General features: G+C 40.4%; 1 protein-coding gene across 1 annotated transcript in view; it reads left to right on the top strand.

Moving 5' to 3' along the window:
- The window catches only part of LOC126202743 (ubiquitin-protein ligase E3B), a 312843-nt gene that overhangs the window by 161859 nt on the left and 134139 nt on the right, over positions 1-16845 (top strand). The window lies entirely within an intron of this gene.

The raw sequence follows: 16845 nt of genomic DNA, 5'->3' as shown, positions 1-16845 counted from the left end.
TGCATCTGTTGGTTACCCACAAACGTCATAAGAGAATCTTTTCTTTGTATTTACATTTGTTTGTGCTTATTTAAATTGCCCTCATTAATTGAAAGTCCTATTGATTATGAAATATACAGTGATGCATTTTCTGTGTGTAGAAGACATGAAAGCCAGCAAAATTCACCAGCAAGTTTGTGAACTTATGGAGTTTTCTCTGAGCAAGGGAATGGTAAAGAAATGGGTTAAATGACTTGAAGATGACTGTGCTAATCTTAAAGATGGAGCGCAAAAGGGCAACCCTCTATCATCACTAACTACTCGGTGTAGTTATTTGACCCAAAGGTACACAAAAACAGATGTTACTATTCCTCAAGTACCGGGAAGTGGTGTTTGTGAAATATTTACAGAATACTGAAACTACCTCAAAAGCAGTCTAGTGGCCAGTGCTTTGAATTTCCTTGAGTGATACTGTACTAGAGGTAATGAATTTCTAAGCTAAATTGTTGTTGAACACAAAATACGGTGAACAGAATTGAAACGACAACCCATGGAATTTAAGTAATTCGTATATTGCATTGGTATAAGGATCAACAACTCAGTATATTCGTAATTTATTAAGTAAGGTTTCTGTCAGAGTTGCATGTAATATTTTTATTAGTGACTAGCTTCAAACATTTTCATTCAATCTCAAACCATTACATACATTAGAAGGCACAAGGCTATTAACAAGATGTGAAATTCAAAATTTTCAAACATTTTGTTGGCACTGATTACAGTAGTGTAATCTTTCATTTATGGTGTACCTGCATTTGTAATGTTTCACTGTACATAATACATTTGTTTTTACATTAGATCGAAATAACAAATGATGATTGATTGTACTACAATTGTCTTGGTACATTTAAAATTCAATTTGCATCTTTAGTTGTTTATGCATAAAATTTTGACAGTCATCTTCAGTTGTTTATTGTGTTTTCATATACTCTGTCTCTCCAGAGATCATAATGTTATAACTAAATACAGCATCAATAAAGGTCTCAGACATTGTTCCACTATTTCACAATTTGCTGATATGTCACCAGTTAACTGATTTACTGAATCGTGAATCATTAATATTTAAATTCGAAATTCAGACTGTTTGTTCACCAGTTTGTCTGCCTCCTTTATCTTCCACATTATATATTTCCCACACTTTGGATATCTCTAAATTCATTCCTGTGGGTGCTGTGTGTAAATTTTTCATAGTATTTTCAGTATCACATGCAGTATGTTTTGTGCTTCAGAAATGATGGCCCGAAAGCAGTCTTGTTGTTTGGCTGATGTCTTTCTTGTATCTACTTATAAAATTCTGACCAGTTTGGCTTGTATAGAAACGATCGCATGTTCCACATTGTATTCTGTACACATCAAATACACCAGATGCTAAATACTTTTTTCATTCTTTACATTTTCATGTTTTACTTTAAACCTTAATTGACCTGCTGTTCAAATGCTGTTTTGTACTGCTTAAGGAAAGTGTGCACTAACTTTTCCATAGTACAGCCATAATATTTCAGTGTAATAATTTTTTCTTCTATATGTGGCTTCAGCTGCCAAAGATTGTGGTCACTGTGTGTGTGTGTGTGTGTGTGTGTGTGTGTGTTGTCTGTTTTTGACAAAGACCTTGTTTGACAAAAGCTCGTTTTGTGACAGTCTTTTTGTTGTGACTATTTGCAACTCAGCATCTCCGCTACATGGTGAGTAGCAACTATCCTTTTCATAATGTTGTTACATTCCATCTTGGATTTTACATTGTGTGTGTAATACTGCAATACTGCTGGTTAAAAGTCATTAAGATCCCTTTCCCATTCCCTTTATTACAACGAATGTATCATCTGTATAAAGTTTGTGCACACAGTAACTATCTTCTTTGTCAGGAGTGAGCTATTCTGAAACACTGCTGTCTCTATATTATTGATAAATATGTCCCAGGGGGGCAGCTGCCCATCACCAAATCATGCTTCTGTCGGTACACTTTCTCACTGAATTCAAAGGAATTAAAACTCAAGCTAAATTCCAGTAGTTCGAGGAATTGTATTATTTTGTCCTTTCCCACAGTGCCATAGTGTGTTAAATTTCTTCTTATTGTTTTTAAAGTTTCATCTATTTGTGCTTTAGGATATAGGTCTACTGTGTCAAATGATGCTAGTAGCATGCTGTCAGTGATTTGCAGGTCACTACACTACTAGATACACTATAGTCCATTGGAAATCTGTGTGAACTCACTAGTTTTTTACACAACAACCTTTTCAGTTCTGTCATTGGAGCCTCTCTTCCATCAATAATCATGTACATACTTTTGCTCTCTTTGTAGAATTTTATGAAGGCATTGGCTGGAGGGAGTGTGGGATTCATGTTAATTAGTCTTTCTCATGTGGAATTAACAGAAATTGCATACGGCTCTTCCTCTTTAGAAAATTCTATATTGACTAGGTTTACTATCCTATTAGTAAAACAGTGAGTTTGAGTTTGTTCTGTGTCTAGCGTGTCATTGTCTTCAGTCTCAAAGGTTGCAGGTTGAACACAGGAAGAACATAGATCTAGGAATATCGCTATAACATTTGTAAATAAAGTAATAATTTGATCCTTTTACTGACCTCCCAACTGGAATGATACAATTGCTGAAAGGTTCAAAGAACACTTGAGTCTAATTTCAAATGGAAACTGCAGGTAGGAATATCAACAATGTAGGAAAAGATAGATTGCTACTTAAAGAAGACATGTTAAGCTGCAGTCAGGCACAGTTAAGACACTTGCATAGAGGTTTTGGCCACAGCTGTCATCAGCAAAAGAAAAACACACACCGTTCATACACGCACGCTATCACACCTTGTGCACACATTACTGCCACCTCTTAGCATATCTCAGTTCAGAATGCAACTATAAAATGGGATGCAAGCAGGAATCTGGAGAGCCAGGGGAGGGGAAGGGATAGTAGGGTATGGGTAGAGAGAGATGAATGCTGTGTGGCAGAGTGTACAAGGACTAGAATGCCAACAGGCACAGCGTCAGGAGCTTTATGGGGCAGAGAGGTGGGGGGAAAAAGGAGCGAAAAAAGAGAGTAGTGGGGAAAGATGGGCGGGTGCATCGGCAATGTATTTTTCTAGCTCGACAGGCACTCAAAGTCACTGCGTAATCTCAGTCATTGGCATTTAGTGCAGTGAGCTAACCTAACTTTGAACAGTAATCGGCCCTATGTGACCGTGCCGTTGGGGTTACATACTACTGACTGTCTCAAGGATCTGGATCTATCAGGCCTCTGAATATACAGCCAGAGATGCAGCGTGTTGCTGCCTTGGTGTCTTCAGAGGCTCAAAGCGATTTTAAGCTTGGCATGATGGATGAAAACTTATATTCCAGATTGCATTTCTCAACTTTGTTTTCTTCCATTTTAAATGGATACCACAGTTTTATCATAGTTTATACAGATAGATCCCAGAAAGAGAATGTCCTTAGTTGTTCCTCTGTTTTCCCTGATAGGGCATTCAAAGTGCATATTCTGGAACCATTTACAAATTATGATGCTGAGTTGTATGGCATTATGGTTGCACTGGAGAGATTCACAGACGTCACTGTACGAGGTTTCTTGTCTGTTCCGAGTTGCTTAATGCAATACAAGCACTTCACCAAATGTATCCAGTAGACCACTTGATTCAGCTCATCCACGTATCCGTACAGCAGCTCCAACACCGTTGTAAGGACGTGAGCTTTTGCTGTGTACCTGGCCACATTGGGATACAGGAAAATGACACGGCCAACAAAGCTGCCTAGGAAGCATGTGAGGATGGTGGTGTCCATCAGTTTCCCATCTTGTTGCATGCCATATCATATCATTTTCTGACAGACGCATCTTGTGTCAGTATGAGATTAAATGGTTGAATGTGACATAAAATAAACAGTGGTTGCTCATATAGACCACAAAGGTATGGTGGATTTCGTGTCAGCCTCACCGTCGGAAGGTTCTGCTTACCGAGCTGTGCATCAGACATGGCCCTTTAACACACAGCTTCCTCCTCTGGCGAGAGGATCCACCGCTCTGTGAGGATTCTACTGTGCCACTTTTAGTTCAGCATATTTTGCCAACATGGCCAATATCTGAGCAGTCCTCAATCTCGACGGAGATCTGCCCACCGTCCTGGCCGATACTGATTCCGTCATTGCAAGAGTGATGAAATTTTGTGAACTGTCAGGCCTCACTCTTAAATTGGTGGGGAAGGGAGACAGACTTTAATGCATTATAAACTGATCCGCTCGTGGGGAGAGCATCGATTCCCCCCCTCCTTTTATGAGATTGGCATGCCAACTTTTTGTCATGGCACTGATGACCACGATGTTGAGTGCCCCTCATCTAAAATCATTATCATTATGATTTGCCTCGAAGAGAATGGAGAATGGTCTATTGACACATAGTCAACATGCACTTAAAAAAGGAAAAAACATTCTTGTGAAACACAACTAACTCTTTACTCACACAAAGTGTTGAGTGCTATTGACAAGGGATTTCAAATTTATTCCTACTTCTAGATTTCCAGAAGGCTTTTGACACTATCTGATAAATTGCCTGCTTATGGAATATTATCTCAGTTGTGCGACTGGATTAATGGTTTCCTGTCAAAGAGGTCACAGTTCATAGTAACTGACGGAAAGTCGTCAAGGAAATCAGAATTGATTTATGGAATTCTCCAGGGTAGTGTAATAGGCCTTCTGCTGCTCTGTATGTATCTAAATGATTTAGCAACCACTCTGAACTAGGTTGTTTGCAGATGATGCTGTCGTTTATTGTCTAGTAGAGTCATCAAAAAATAGAAATGAATTGCGAAACAATTTAATTAAGATATCTGTATGGTGTGAAAATTGGCAACTGACCCTAAATAATGATAAGTGTGAGGTCATCCAAATGAGCGGTAATAGGTTTCCATTAAACTTCAGTTATGTGATAAATCAATCATATCTAAAGGTCGTAAATTCAGCTAAATCCATAGGAATTACAATTACGAGCAACTTAAATTGGAAAGAACAAATAGAAAATGTTGTAGACAAGGCGAATCAAAGACTGTGTGTTGTTGGTAGTACATAGAAATAGTAAAAGATCTACTAAAGAGTCTGCCTAGTCTACACTTGTCCGTCTTTTGGAGTGCTGCTGCACATTGTGGGATCCTTACCAGATAGGATTAGCTGAGTACATCAGAAAGTTCAAAGAAGGGCAGCACATTTTATATTATCGAGAAATAGGGGAGGGAGTGTCATGGACACACTTTAGGATTTGGGATGGAAATCATTAAAACAAAGACATTTTTATTGCGGTGGGATCTCCTCAGGAAATTTCAGTCACTAACTTCCTCCTCGATTTAGAAAATATTTTGTTAACACCATTCTAACTAGGGAGAAATGATCATTGTAATAAAATAAGGGAAATCAGAGTCCAGGCAGACAGATACAGCTGTTCGTTTTTTCCACACGCTGTTTGAGAGTGGAATAATAGATAAATAATGTGAAGGTGGTTTGATGAACCGTCTGCCAGGCACTAATGTGAACTTCAGAGTAGCCATGTAGATATAGTTATAAATGTAGATTACTAATTAGCCCACTAATTTTATTACTATGTCTTGTACCTAATTTGTCTCACAGCGTGAATAATATTTGATCAACTTTGAGTAAAGAAGTTACCTGACGACATATCAGTAAATTACGAAATAGTGCAATAATGTCTGAGACATTTATCAAAGTGGTATCTATGTATTTAGTTATCACACTATGATCTCTGGAGAGACAGAGCATTTGAACACATAATAAATAACTGAAGACACATGTAAATTTTTTTTGCCTGAACAACTAAAGATGCAAATTGAATTTTAAATGTACCAAGACACTTGTAACGCAGTTAGAAAACATTTGTTATTTTGATATGATGTAAAAACAAGTGTATTATGTACAGTGGACTATTACAAATGCAGGTACACCATAAAAGAGTGATTACACATCATTAATCAGTGCACACAGAATGTTTGAAATTTTGGATTTCACATTTTGTTAATAACATGGTGCCTTCTAATGTAGGTAATGGGGTGAGAGTGAATGAAAATGTTCAAAATGAGTCACTAATAAAAACATTACATTCATCTCTGATGGAAACCTTAATTAATAAATTATAAATGCACAGAATGCTGGTATTCAACATCACAAAAGAAAATGAAGTTCACATAAACAATTTCAGCCCAAAAAATCATATGCTCTGTGTTCTGGGATAGGCAGGAGATGTTGCTTGCTTAAGTAACTTCTGATTCAGTGTGACAAAATCAGTTCTGAGATGTATTGTGAAACCTGAAGAAACTATGTTGATCAATCCAAAGCTAAAGGCAGAGATAGATTAGTCAAGGGATTTCTTTGTTTCATGAGAGTGACTATCATCATCATCATCATCATCATCATCTCATCCTTTTCCCACATCATGTGGGGTTGGCGTTGCTTTGCTGGATCCTTCTCTTCAATAGATGCCTATCCAGTGCTTCTCCTCTGAGCCACCCATCCTCCCCTAGGTCCCCTGCTACCGTGTCTTTCCATCTCAGTTTCCGTTTTCCTCTTCTCCTTGATCCTTTGATTTCTAGGTCTTCAACTCTTCTTCCCATGCAGTACTCCCCTCTTCTCTGCACAACACATGTCCAGACCATCTTAGCCCACTTTCTTGGATCTTCTTCGCTATGGGCCCCACTTTCACTGTTCCCATGATGTACTCATTCCTTAGTCTATCCTTTCTTGTCACTCCACTCATCCACCTTAACATTCTCATTTCTGCTACTTCCATCTTTTTCTGTTGGGTTTTTGTAATGGGCCAAGTTTCTGCGCTACACAGCATCGTAGCCTCACCACAGACTTGTAAAGCTCTCCTTTCATTCTGCAGCTAACCTTCTTATCACACAGTACTCAGTTCAGTTTCCTCCAGTTCATCCATCCACTGTTTATCCTGTGCTGTATCCTCCAGTCCTCCATCACTTTGCATGTAAGAGCCCAGGTATTTAAATTTATTGACCAGCATCAGTTGTTCTCCTTGCAGGTTAATACAAGGTGCATTCAAGTTCTAAGGCCTCCGATTTTTTTTCTAATTAACTACTCACCCGAAATCGATGAAACTGGCGTTACTTCTCGACGTAATCGCCCTGCAGACGTACACATTTTTCACAACGCTGACGCCATGATTCCATGGCAGCGGCGAAGGCTTCTTTAGGAGTCTGTTTTGACCACTGGAAAATCGCTGAGGCAATAGCAGCACGGCTGGTAAATGTGTGGCCACGGAGAGTGTCTTTCATTGTTGGAAAAAGCCAAAAGTCACTAGGAGCCAGGTCAGGTGAGTAGGGAGCATGAGGAATCACTTCAAAGCTGTTATCACGAAGAAACTGTTGCATAACGTTAACTCGATGTGCGGGTGCGTTGTCTTCATGAAACAGCACACGCGCAGCCCTTCCCGGACGTTTTTGTTGCAGTGCAGGAAGGAATTTGTTCTTCAAAACATTTTCGTAGGATGCGCCTGTTACCGTAGTGCCATTTGGAACGCAATGGGTAAGGATTACGCCCTCGCTGTCCCAGAACATGGACACCATCATTTTTTCAGCACTGGCGGCTACCTGAAATTTTTTTGGTGGCGATGAATCTGTGTGCTTCCATTGAGCTGACTGGCGCTTTGTTTCTGGATTGAAAAATGGCATCCATGTCTCATCCATTGTCACAACCATGAAAAGAAAGTCCCATTCATGCTATCGTTGCGTGTCAACATTGCTTGGCAACATGCCACACGGGCAGCCATGTGGTTGTCCGTCAGCATTCGTGGCACCCACCTGGATGACACTTTTCGCATTTTCAGGTCGTCATGCAGGATTTGTGTGCACAGAACCCACAGAAATGCCAACTCTGGAGGCGATCTGTTCAACAGTCATTGGGCGATCCCCCAAAACAATTCTCTCCACTTTCTCGATCATGTCGTCAGACCCGCTTGTGCGAGCCCGAGGTTGTTTCGGTTTGTTGTCACACGATGTTCTGCCTTCATTAAACTGTCGCACCCACGAACACACTTTTGACACATCCATAACTCCATCACCACATGTCTCCTTCAACTGTCGATGAATTTCAATTGGTTTCACACCACGCAAATTCAGAAAACGAATGATTGCACGCTGTTCAAGTAAGGAAAACGTCGCCATTTTAAGTATTTAAAACAGCTCTCATTCTCGCCGCTGGCGGTAATATTCCATCTGCCGTACGGTGCTGCCATCTCTGGGACGTATTGACAATGAAAGCGGCCTCATTTTAAAACAGTGCACATGTTTCTATCTCTTTCCAGTCCGGAGAAAAAAAATCGGAGGCCTTAGAACTTGAATGCACCTCGTACATAGATCTTTGGCATCCTTTGTACAAATATACTCTGTTTTCATCCTGCTGATTCTCATTCCCCTTTCCTCTAGAGCTTTTCTCCACTGGTCAAGCTTGTCTTGAAGTGCCTACTGGGTGGATTCACAGATTACAACATCATCGGCAAACATCATGCTCAAAGGTGCCTCTTTTCTCACATCTTTGACTAGTACATCCGTGACAAGGTCAAAGAGATATGGGCTGAGAGCCGATCCCTGATGTAGTCCTGCTCTCACTGGAAATGCCTTTGTTGCACCTGCACTGCTCCTGACTTGTGTCATTGCACCTTCAAACATGTCTTCTACCACCCTGATATATTTTTCTGGCAGGCATTTACTTCTAAGACATCTCCTTACTTCTCGCCTCAGCACTCTATCGTATGCCTTCTCAAGATCGATAAAGGCTATATGCAGTTCAGCTTGTACTTCTCTGTGCCTTAGTGCAAATATTGCATCGGTTGTTCCTCTTCCCTGCATAACTCCAAACTGTTCTTCGCATACTTCAGTTTCTAGCTGCAACTTCTCAGTTATCCTTTCCCAGGTCTTCATTGTTTGGGACATCAGTTTTATCCCTCAATAATAGTCACTGTTTGGGATATCCCCTTTCCCCTTATATATGGGAACCAGTATTTTTCTTCTCCACGGATGCAGCATTCTTTCTCCTTTCCAGATCTTCTGCATTAGATCCCAGAGAATATCAGTTCCATGTTCTCCCAGACTTCTCCATACTTCTATTGGGATTTGGTCTGCCCCTAGGGCCTTCCCATTTTTCATTTACTTCATCGCGTGCTCGACTTCTTCCCTACAGATACTTTGGGTCATTCTGTCATTTATATCTCCATCCTCATACTTCTATCGTACATTTTCCTCATTCAATTGCCTTTCAAAGTACTCCCACCACCTATTCGGGATTTTCTCAAGGTCGTATACTACTACACCCGATTCTTTATCTGCCTCATTGATGTTATGTCCTCAGTCAACGTATCTCTTGCTTTAGCGATCCACAGGAGTTGCCTGCCGTCCTGTCTTCTTTCCGGCCCTTCGTATGCCTCTTCCGTTGCCTCAGCCTTTGCTTTTGCCACTGCTCTTTCTGCCATCTTTTTTGCGGTCTTGTAGGCTTCCCTATCCTCCTGTCTTCCTGTTAAGTCCCATTGTTTTTTATGCATCTTTCTTGCTTGTATCGCTTTCTGAACCCCCTCGTTCCACCACCGTGCCTCCTTATCTTTTGGTGGTCCCTTTTCTGTTGTTACACCCAGCACTTCTTTTCCAGCTTTTGTAATTAGATTGCTATTATAACTCCACCACTCCTTCTCTTAATACTGTTTCCTTGAATTTTTCTCGCAACACCTCTTCTTTCTGTTTCCACCACTTTCTCCTTTGTTCTCCTTGCGTGATACATTTATGTCTTTTCTCCACTACCATTTCACAATTGGCCACTACAAGTTTGTGTTACGCAGCCACATGTTCGCTGTAAATAACCTTGGTATTCTTTATTTCCTTTGTGTGTTTCCTTCTGGACAACAAGTAGTCTGTCTGACTTTTACGGTCTCCGCTCCTGTACGATTGAAGGTAGGTATTGGCGATCATTAGGTCAAAAGATACAGTGTATTCTGCAATCTTGTGCCGTGCTGCATTTCTTTCTCCGTAGCTCCATCCACCGTGAATTCTATCTTCCCCACTCCTCCTCTTACCAACGTGTCCATTTAAATCTCCCGCAATTATCACCCTTTCATTGTCTGGTATTTCCATTGTTACTCCATCTAGGATTTTCCAGACTTCATCCTTCATTTCCTCTGAACACCCTGTCTGGGGTGCATACACACTTAGAACTGTGATGACATCTCCTCTAATATTTTATATGATTTTACGCTCATGATTCTGTCATTGATTCTGTCCACTGTACAGACTTCCTCTTTTAGATTGTTATCCACAATAATCCCTACTCCATTTCTGGACTCTTTGTCTGCACTGCTATAGAACAACTTGTATCCTTCTGCCAATAGTTCGGCTTTCTCACCCTTCCACCTAGTCTCTTGTAAGCACAGCATATTTACCTTCCTTCTTTGCACCATCTCTACAACCTCTCGACTCTTTCCCTTCAATTTCCCAATGTTTAAAGTTCTGACTCTGATTTTACACTTCATTGCTTCTTTTGTGCCCTCTTCTTTTGTTGGATTCTTCACAAAATGTCTTCCCCCAAGATCTGATTGGAATACTATTGCTCCGGAACATTTACTTTGAGAAGTATACACCATTGTTTTGGTTTTTTTTTTTTTTTTTTTTTTTTTGGCCGCATGCCCTTCCTGACGCCACCCTCCTCCTTTACCCAGGCTTGGAACTGGCAACAACAGTTAACGAGCTACTCAATCCACTAGTTACATGTTGCAGGCAAAGTGAGAGCGGCTATCTGTATACACTTCAAAAAACTCTGGAGTGGTTACTGTAATCAAGTACTTAGATGGCCAGTGTCCCAGCACCTGTGGTGATATCAAAACAATCATTTAGCAGTCAGTGACAAATTGAATGGCAGATTTTTATTGGAATGGAGTTTGTAAATTACTTGCTGATTATTGTAAGTGCCATAATGATGGTACAAATTATGTTCAAAATTAGATTAAGCTTCACGCTTTTGTGTAATAATAAAATTGTTTCAACAAATATGTGTGGTTTTTATAATGTAAAAAAGGAGCTTACTTTTAAAAATACCTCATAGCACCTTAAAAATAAAGTTTAAAGTAATGAAAAAAACAAATGAGCAGTCAGCAATGTCATTAGTCCTAAAATCGACTGGCATGTCATCCTTTCTGTTCTGCACCCATTGAAATAACTAATCTCTTGTACAAAGTAATTAATTTATTAAAAAGATAGAAAATTGTGAACTAAATTTATTGTTTAATGAAATGTCTTACTCACTAGTAGAACATTGGTTGTTATGTTTTGGTTGTAGCTGATCCCTCGGTAAATGTCATAACATTCTCTTCACTGTCCCGAATGAGACTTTCAGGTGAGTCCTCGAGTGCATAAAATGATCTTTGTTGCCACTTGCTTTCGTTTCCATAAGGAGGGCCATTCTGGCGAGCAAGTAGTCGGTGCCCACTGCGTCCCCAGCTTGTACTGGTGTCACTGCCTCTTTCGCGTGCCAGGTCCCATCTTCTATCTTCATCTTTGACTCTAGGTCCTTCTTGCTCAATTCTGACTCTACAACAAACTATTTTTATGTGCAGGATGTCTATCTGTTCTTTTCTCGTTCACTGTCTTTTTATTTTCTCACTCTGTGTCAGAGTGTGAGGTTCTGCTTTCCACCTCTCTTCCTCCCCCTGCATCGGGCGCATTGAGGGTGACAGTGTAAAGCATAATTCCCAGCACCTAGGTTGACAGGTAGGGCTTGCATACCCATTAGTAAAGGTTGGGACTGTGGAGGGATGATTGCCTGAGCTTTCACTTTCAAAATTAGCAATTGGTCCCTCTACCTGGTATCCAGGAGGTGTGGCCAGAGCTATGAAAAATCATCTAAAGTGGCTCAGTATCCTCATGTGGGGGATCTCTAGAAGAAAAGAGTTTGGCATCGGAGATGCTGGGAATTGTGGGGTGGATAAAATTGCATCGTGTACGCCAAAACGATCACCCAATCAAATAGAAATTGGCTGAAGCCAAGGAATTGACAAATCTTCCAGTTACAACTCATTGCACAGTAGTGTCATGCACAGGAAAATGGCAGATTTTTGTTAAATTAAATCTGTTTGTTATTCAACCAGGACTGAAAACAACTGCATGTCCAATGGACTTGTGTTCTCGCTAATTGCCACAGGTACCCATTTACGTGGAGGTCCAACAAACACTGCATCACTAGTGTGGAGGTATTACCATCCAGCTGCTTGACAGCATTAGTGAAGAGGGCATGGAGAAGATGGATAACATGTTAGTGCTTACCAGTTCAGTTCTCCTTACATTTGATCATGTGGAGTGCTTATCAGAGATCCGGATGAGCTGTGAGATTGTCAGTGTAAGGCCCTGTATATTGAATGAAATGCAGCACTAGGAGTACACTCGCACATCCTGTAAAAATACTGCCAAATGTGTAATGTGTGGCAGAGGTACACTGGGGGAAGTTGCAGCACCCTGCGCCACCACACACACGCGTACACTGCATTAATTGTACTGTGGACGATGGTACTTTATCCGGCAAGTCCTTTGTCTAACTTGAGCAGCAAGCTATACGAGGTTTGTTGAAAAACTAATGGAAAGTTTTTGGAGTGAAATCTGCTTATTTGTCTACATCAGTGTTATCCCCTTTAAAATAGTCCCAACAAGAAGTTGTACACTTACGCCAGTGATTTTTCTAATCCCTGAAACATTTGTGTAACTTGAACTTTGGAATAACTTTAGCCCCTGCAGTGATGCATCTGTAAGCAAATCTGGGCATTTATTGTGATGGTCCTTTAAGGTTTTCATTATTTTGGAGATACACGTGGGGCAAGTATGAAGGCTAGAGCATTATTACAGTATTGTTTTTGGCCAAATATTCATGAGCAGACATAGTGAAGTATGAGCAGGTACATTGTCATGTTGCAAAACCAATAAATGGTTCTGTCAGAAATCAGGTTTTATTCCCTCTCTCTTCTGTCCTCCCCCCCCCCCCCCCCTCCTCACCCTGCGCACTCACTCACATTCCCACCTGGACTACATATGCACTGAATTTGTAAATATACTGCGTATTGATCATTCAACTTTCATCATCATCATCATCATCATCACCACCATCATTTGACAGTTCCAGTTTCCCGGGTACTGGTAATGAGTCTCTTTCACTTTATCCTGTCCAAATACACCTGTTCATGGAGAACATCATCCACGGTCCATCCTCTGGTCACTAGATCAGTCTTAATCAAGTCCATCCGTCAGGTTCAAGGTCTTCCTTGAGGTCTTTTCCCATTCACCTGTCATTCAAAATTTATTTTGACTGTTCTAGTTGGCTCCATTCTCATCACATGCCCATACCGTAGAAGTCTAGACGCCCAATTGATCTAATAGGGTTGTCTTTATTCTGGCTTCTTTCCTCATCTCCTCATTCCTTAACTTATCCATCTTGGTCTTCTGGATGGTGGATCTAAGAAATTTAATCTCTGATGCTTGCAGCCTTGTTGATTCTCTTTTTCTGAGGGTACATGTTTTAATACCATAGGTCCATATTGGTATGAAATAGCTACTAAACATCATCAGTTTGGCTAGTTTTGGAATCAAGTCATCCCATAGGAGTGATCTTACTTGTTGGTAGAATTCAGATTCTTTTTGCACTCCGTTGGTGATTTAATTTCTGACCAAATTATCACTGGAGATTACACTTACAAGGTAAGGAAAACTGTCCACACACTCTAGCTGGTGGTCTCCTAGTTTTACACTTGCTGGTTCTCCATCTCCGTTGACTGCCATCACCACTGTCTTGGTCTTGCTGATGTTGAGGTTATATTTCTGAGATTTACATTCATCAAGTCTGATCTGTACTTCTTCAGTTTCACCCCACATCATGATGTCATCAGCAAAGGCAAATGCATCTTTATTGACTTCATCTAGTGACTTCCAAGGAACTTTTATTTGTCTGTGTTTTTGTTAGAAATTCAACAATTTTGGAACACATTTTATACCCAAATCATCTGACTTCTCCTTGACGTTCTTTATTATAGTATCCATAACAGCGATGAATAGTAGTGGAGACAGTGCACTTCCTTGCTTAACTCCACTCTTGGTCTCAAACCATGATCATCGTCCTTCCCCAATTTGTACACAGTTAGTACAGTCTTTTTACAACATCTGAATTTTTCTTATTAGTCCTTCAGGCACGTTCTTTTTCCTCAGGCATTCCTAGATCTTATCTCTTATAACACTATCATAGGCTCTTTCTATATCCAGGAATACAATGACCAGGTTCTTGCCTTTCTCCCAATACTTTTCTATCAACATGCAGGTGCTAAAAATTAGGTCTAATTTTTATCTGTTACTTCTGAAGCCATGTTGTTCCTTCTAATGCTGTGGTTCTATGATGGATAGCATTCAACTTTGTGGCAAGGATTTGTGGTACTTTATGCCATTAAAATTGAAAAAAAATACAGTCAGTCAGTCATTTGACTACACTTTTTGGTCTTTGCAATCAAGAATGTTTCCACTAGGACAGTTGAGCCTTAGTTTGAATGACATCTGTACACTCATGTTTTACTAATTGTTATGACACATTTCATTAGCGCTCAGGCAAAAATCAAACAATGGAAAATCGAGGATGGAATGTAACAATACCAGAGAAGGAAAGTTGTTACTCACCATATAGCGGAGATGCTGAGTCGTGATAGGCACAATAAAAAGATGCACACAGTCATAGCTTTCGGCCATTAAGGCCTTTGTCAGCAGTAGACACACATAAACACACGCACACACACAGTCACGCAAGCAACATGCACACACGTCTGCAGTCTCAGAGAACTGAAAACACACTGCGAGCAACAGCACCAGTGAATGATGGGAGTGGCAACTGGGTGGGGGTAAGGAGGAGGCTGGGGCAGGAAGGGGGAGGGATAGTATGGTGGGAGTGGCGGACAGTGAAGTGTTGCAGTTTATACAGAGGGCAGGAGAGAAGGTACAGAAGGGGGAGGGGGTAAGTAGAGCAGGAAGCAGAGAAATAAAAAGAAATTAAAAGACTGGGTGTGGTGGTGAAATGACGGCTGTGTAGTGCTGGAATGGGAACATGGAGGGGACTGGGTGGGTGAGGACAGTGACTAACAATTTGTACACAGTTAGTACAGTCTTTTTACAACATCTGAATTTTTCTTATTAGTCCTTCAGGCACGTTCTTTTTCCTCAGGCATTCCTAGATCTTATCTCTTATAACACTATCATAGGCTCTTTCTATATCCAGGAATACAATGACCAGGTTCTTGCCTTTCTCCCAATACTTTTCTATCAACATGCAGGTGCTAAAAATTAGGTCTAATTTTTATCTGTTACTTCTGAAGCCATGTTGTTCCTTCTAATGCTGTGGTTCTATGATGGATAGCATTCAACTTTGTGGCAAGGATTTGTGGTACTTTATGCCATTAAAATTGAAAAAAAATACAGTCAGTCAGTCATTTGACTACACTTTTTGGTCTTTGCAATCAAGAATGTTTCCACTAGGACAGTTGAGCCTTAGTTTGAATGACATCTGTACACTCATGTTTTACTAATTGTTATGACACATTTCACCTAACCTAACCTAACCTAACCTAACCTAACCTAACCTAACCTAACCTAAATCTTTTTATTGTGCCTATCGCGACTCAGCATCTCTGCTATATGGTGAGTAGCAAATTTCCTTCTCTGATATTATTATTTCATTAGCTCTGCATCTTTATTGACTTCGTCTAGTAACTCCCAAGGAACTTTCATTTGTCTATGTTTTTGTTAGAAATTCAACAATTTTGGAACACATTTTACCCAAAAAGTTCGTAGCATCTGTTCTGATTGTGATATAGTGACCATTCCTAATAATTTCTTTCATTCTTTCCACAATTTCATTTGTCGATGATGTGCTGGGTCCTCCAGGGCATACACCATCTTCAACATCTTAACAGCCTTCTTTGAAATGATAATAGCATTTGTAAATCCTTTTTCACTCATAGAAGAATCACCAAGAGCAATACTTGGTGTTTGTAAAAGTTCACTATACTTTATTCCGTTCTTATAGTAAAATACAGTACAAATTCTCTTATCCATTTCTATCCAAAATTCTGCTGACAAAAGACTTAATACCCAATATGTCTAATACTGTACAGGTACTTTTCAGTCATGTGCATTTTTAACTTTTTGTGGCGTAATGAATAGTCCTTTGAATTTTGGGCATGCAGGCGTGCAAATAAAATTTCTTGCACAGATATTTCGTCTGCATATCATCCGACCATCTTCAGAGTAAGTTGTAAGACTGACGACATGGTGCCAAGCTCAGCCTTATATGCTCATCTGCGGTGGTATGTGCCTGTGAGTTACAGACATTAGTCAGCAGCAAAGAGATACAAATGTGCCACCTGTGGCGAAGGTATACAGACATTCGATTCGCTTATCAATGTATGTGTGGCGGCGATGGCACCATGACGACTTCTCTGCTGTTTAATTATCCCAAGAGCCAGATTCCATGCTTTGTCTGAATTAAAACCATTATCTCTATTTATTAAATTATTATCTAATCTAATCTGTATAGGTTTCGTGAAGACAGAATCACAAAAAGAAAAGGTGGAGTGCTGCAGGTTTCCAATTCGCGCCAGATGGCACGGAACTCGATGATCACTAGAGGTCGCTGCAGCAGTCACGCCGTAAGCCGTACCTGTGCGTGCTGCTGGGCTTGACTCTTAACGTGAGGGCGCCACTGTGGAGCACATGGTCCTGGTGGCCAATAGCGACATAC

The sequence above is a fragment of the Schistocerca nitens genome, chromosome 1, assembly GCF_023898315.1.
Source record: "Schistocerca nitens isolate TAMUIC-IGC-003100 chromosome 1, iqSchNite1.1, whole genome shotgun sequence".
NCBI classification, from domain to species: domain Eukaryota; kingdom Metazoa; phylum Arthropoda; class Insecta; order Orthoptera; family Acrididae; genus Schistocerca; species Schistocerca nitens.
Note: the sequence above shows the minus strand (reverse complement) of the source record. Positions and strands in the feature narration are given on the sequence as shown.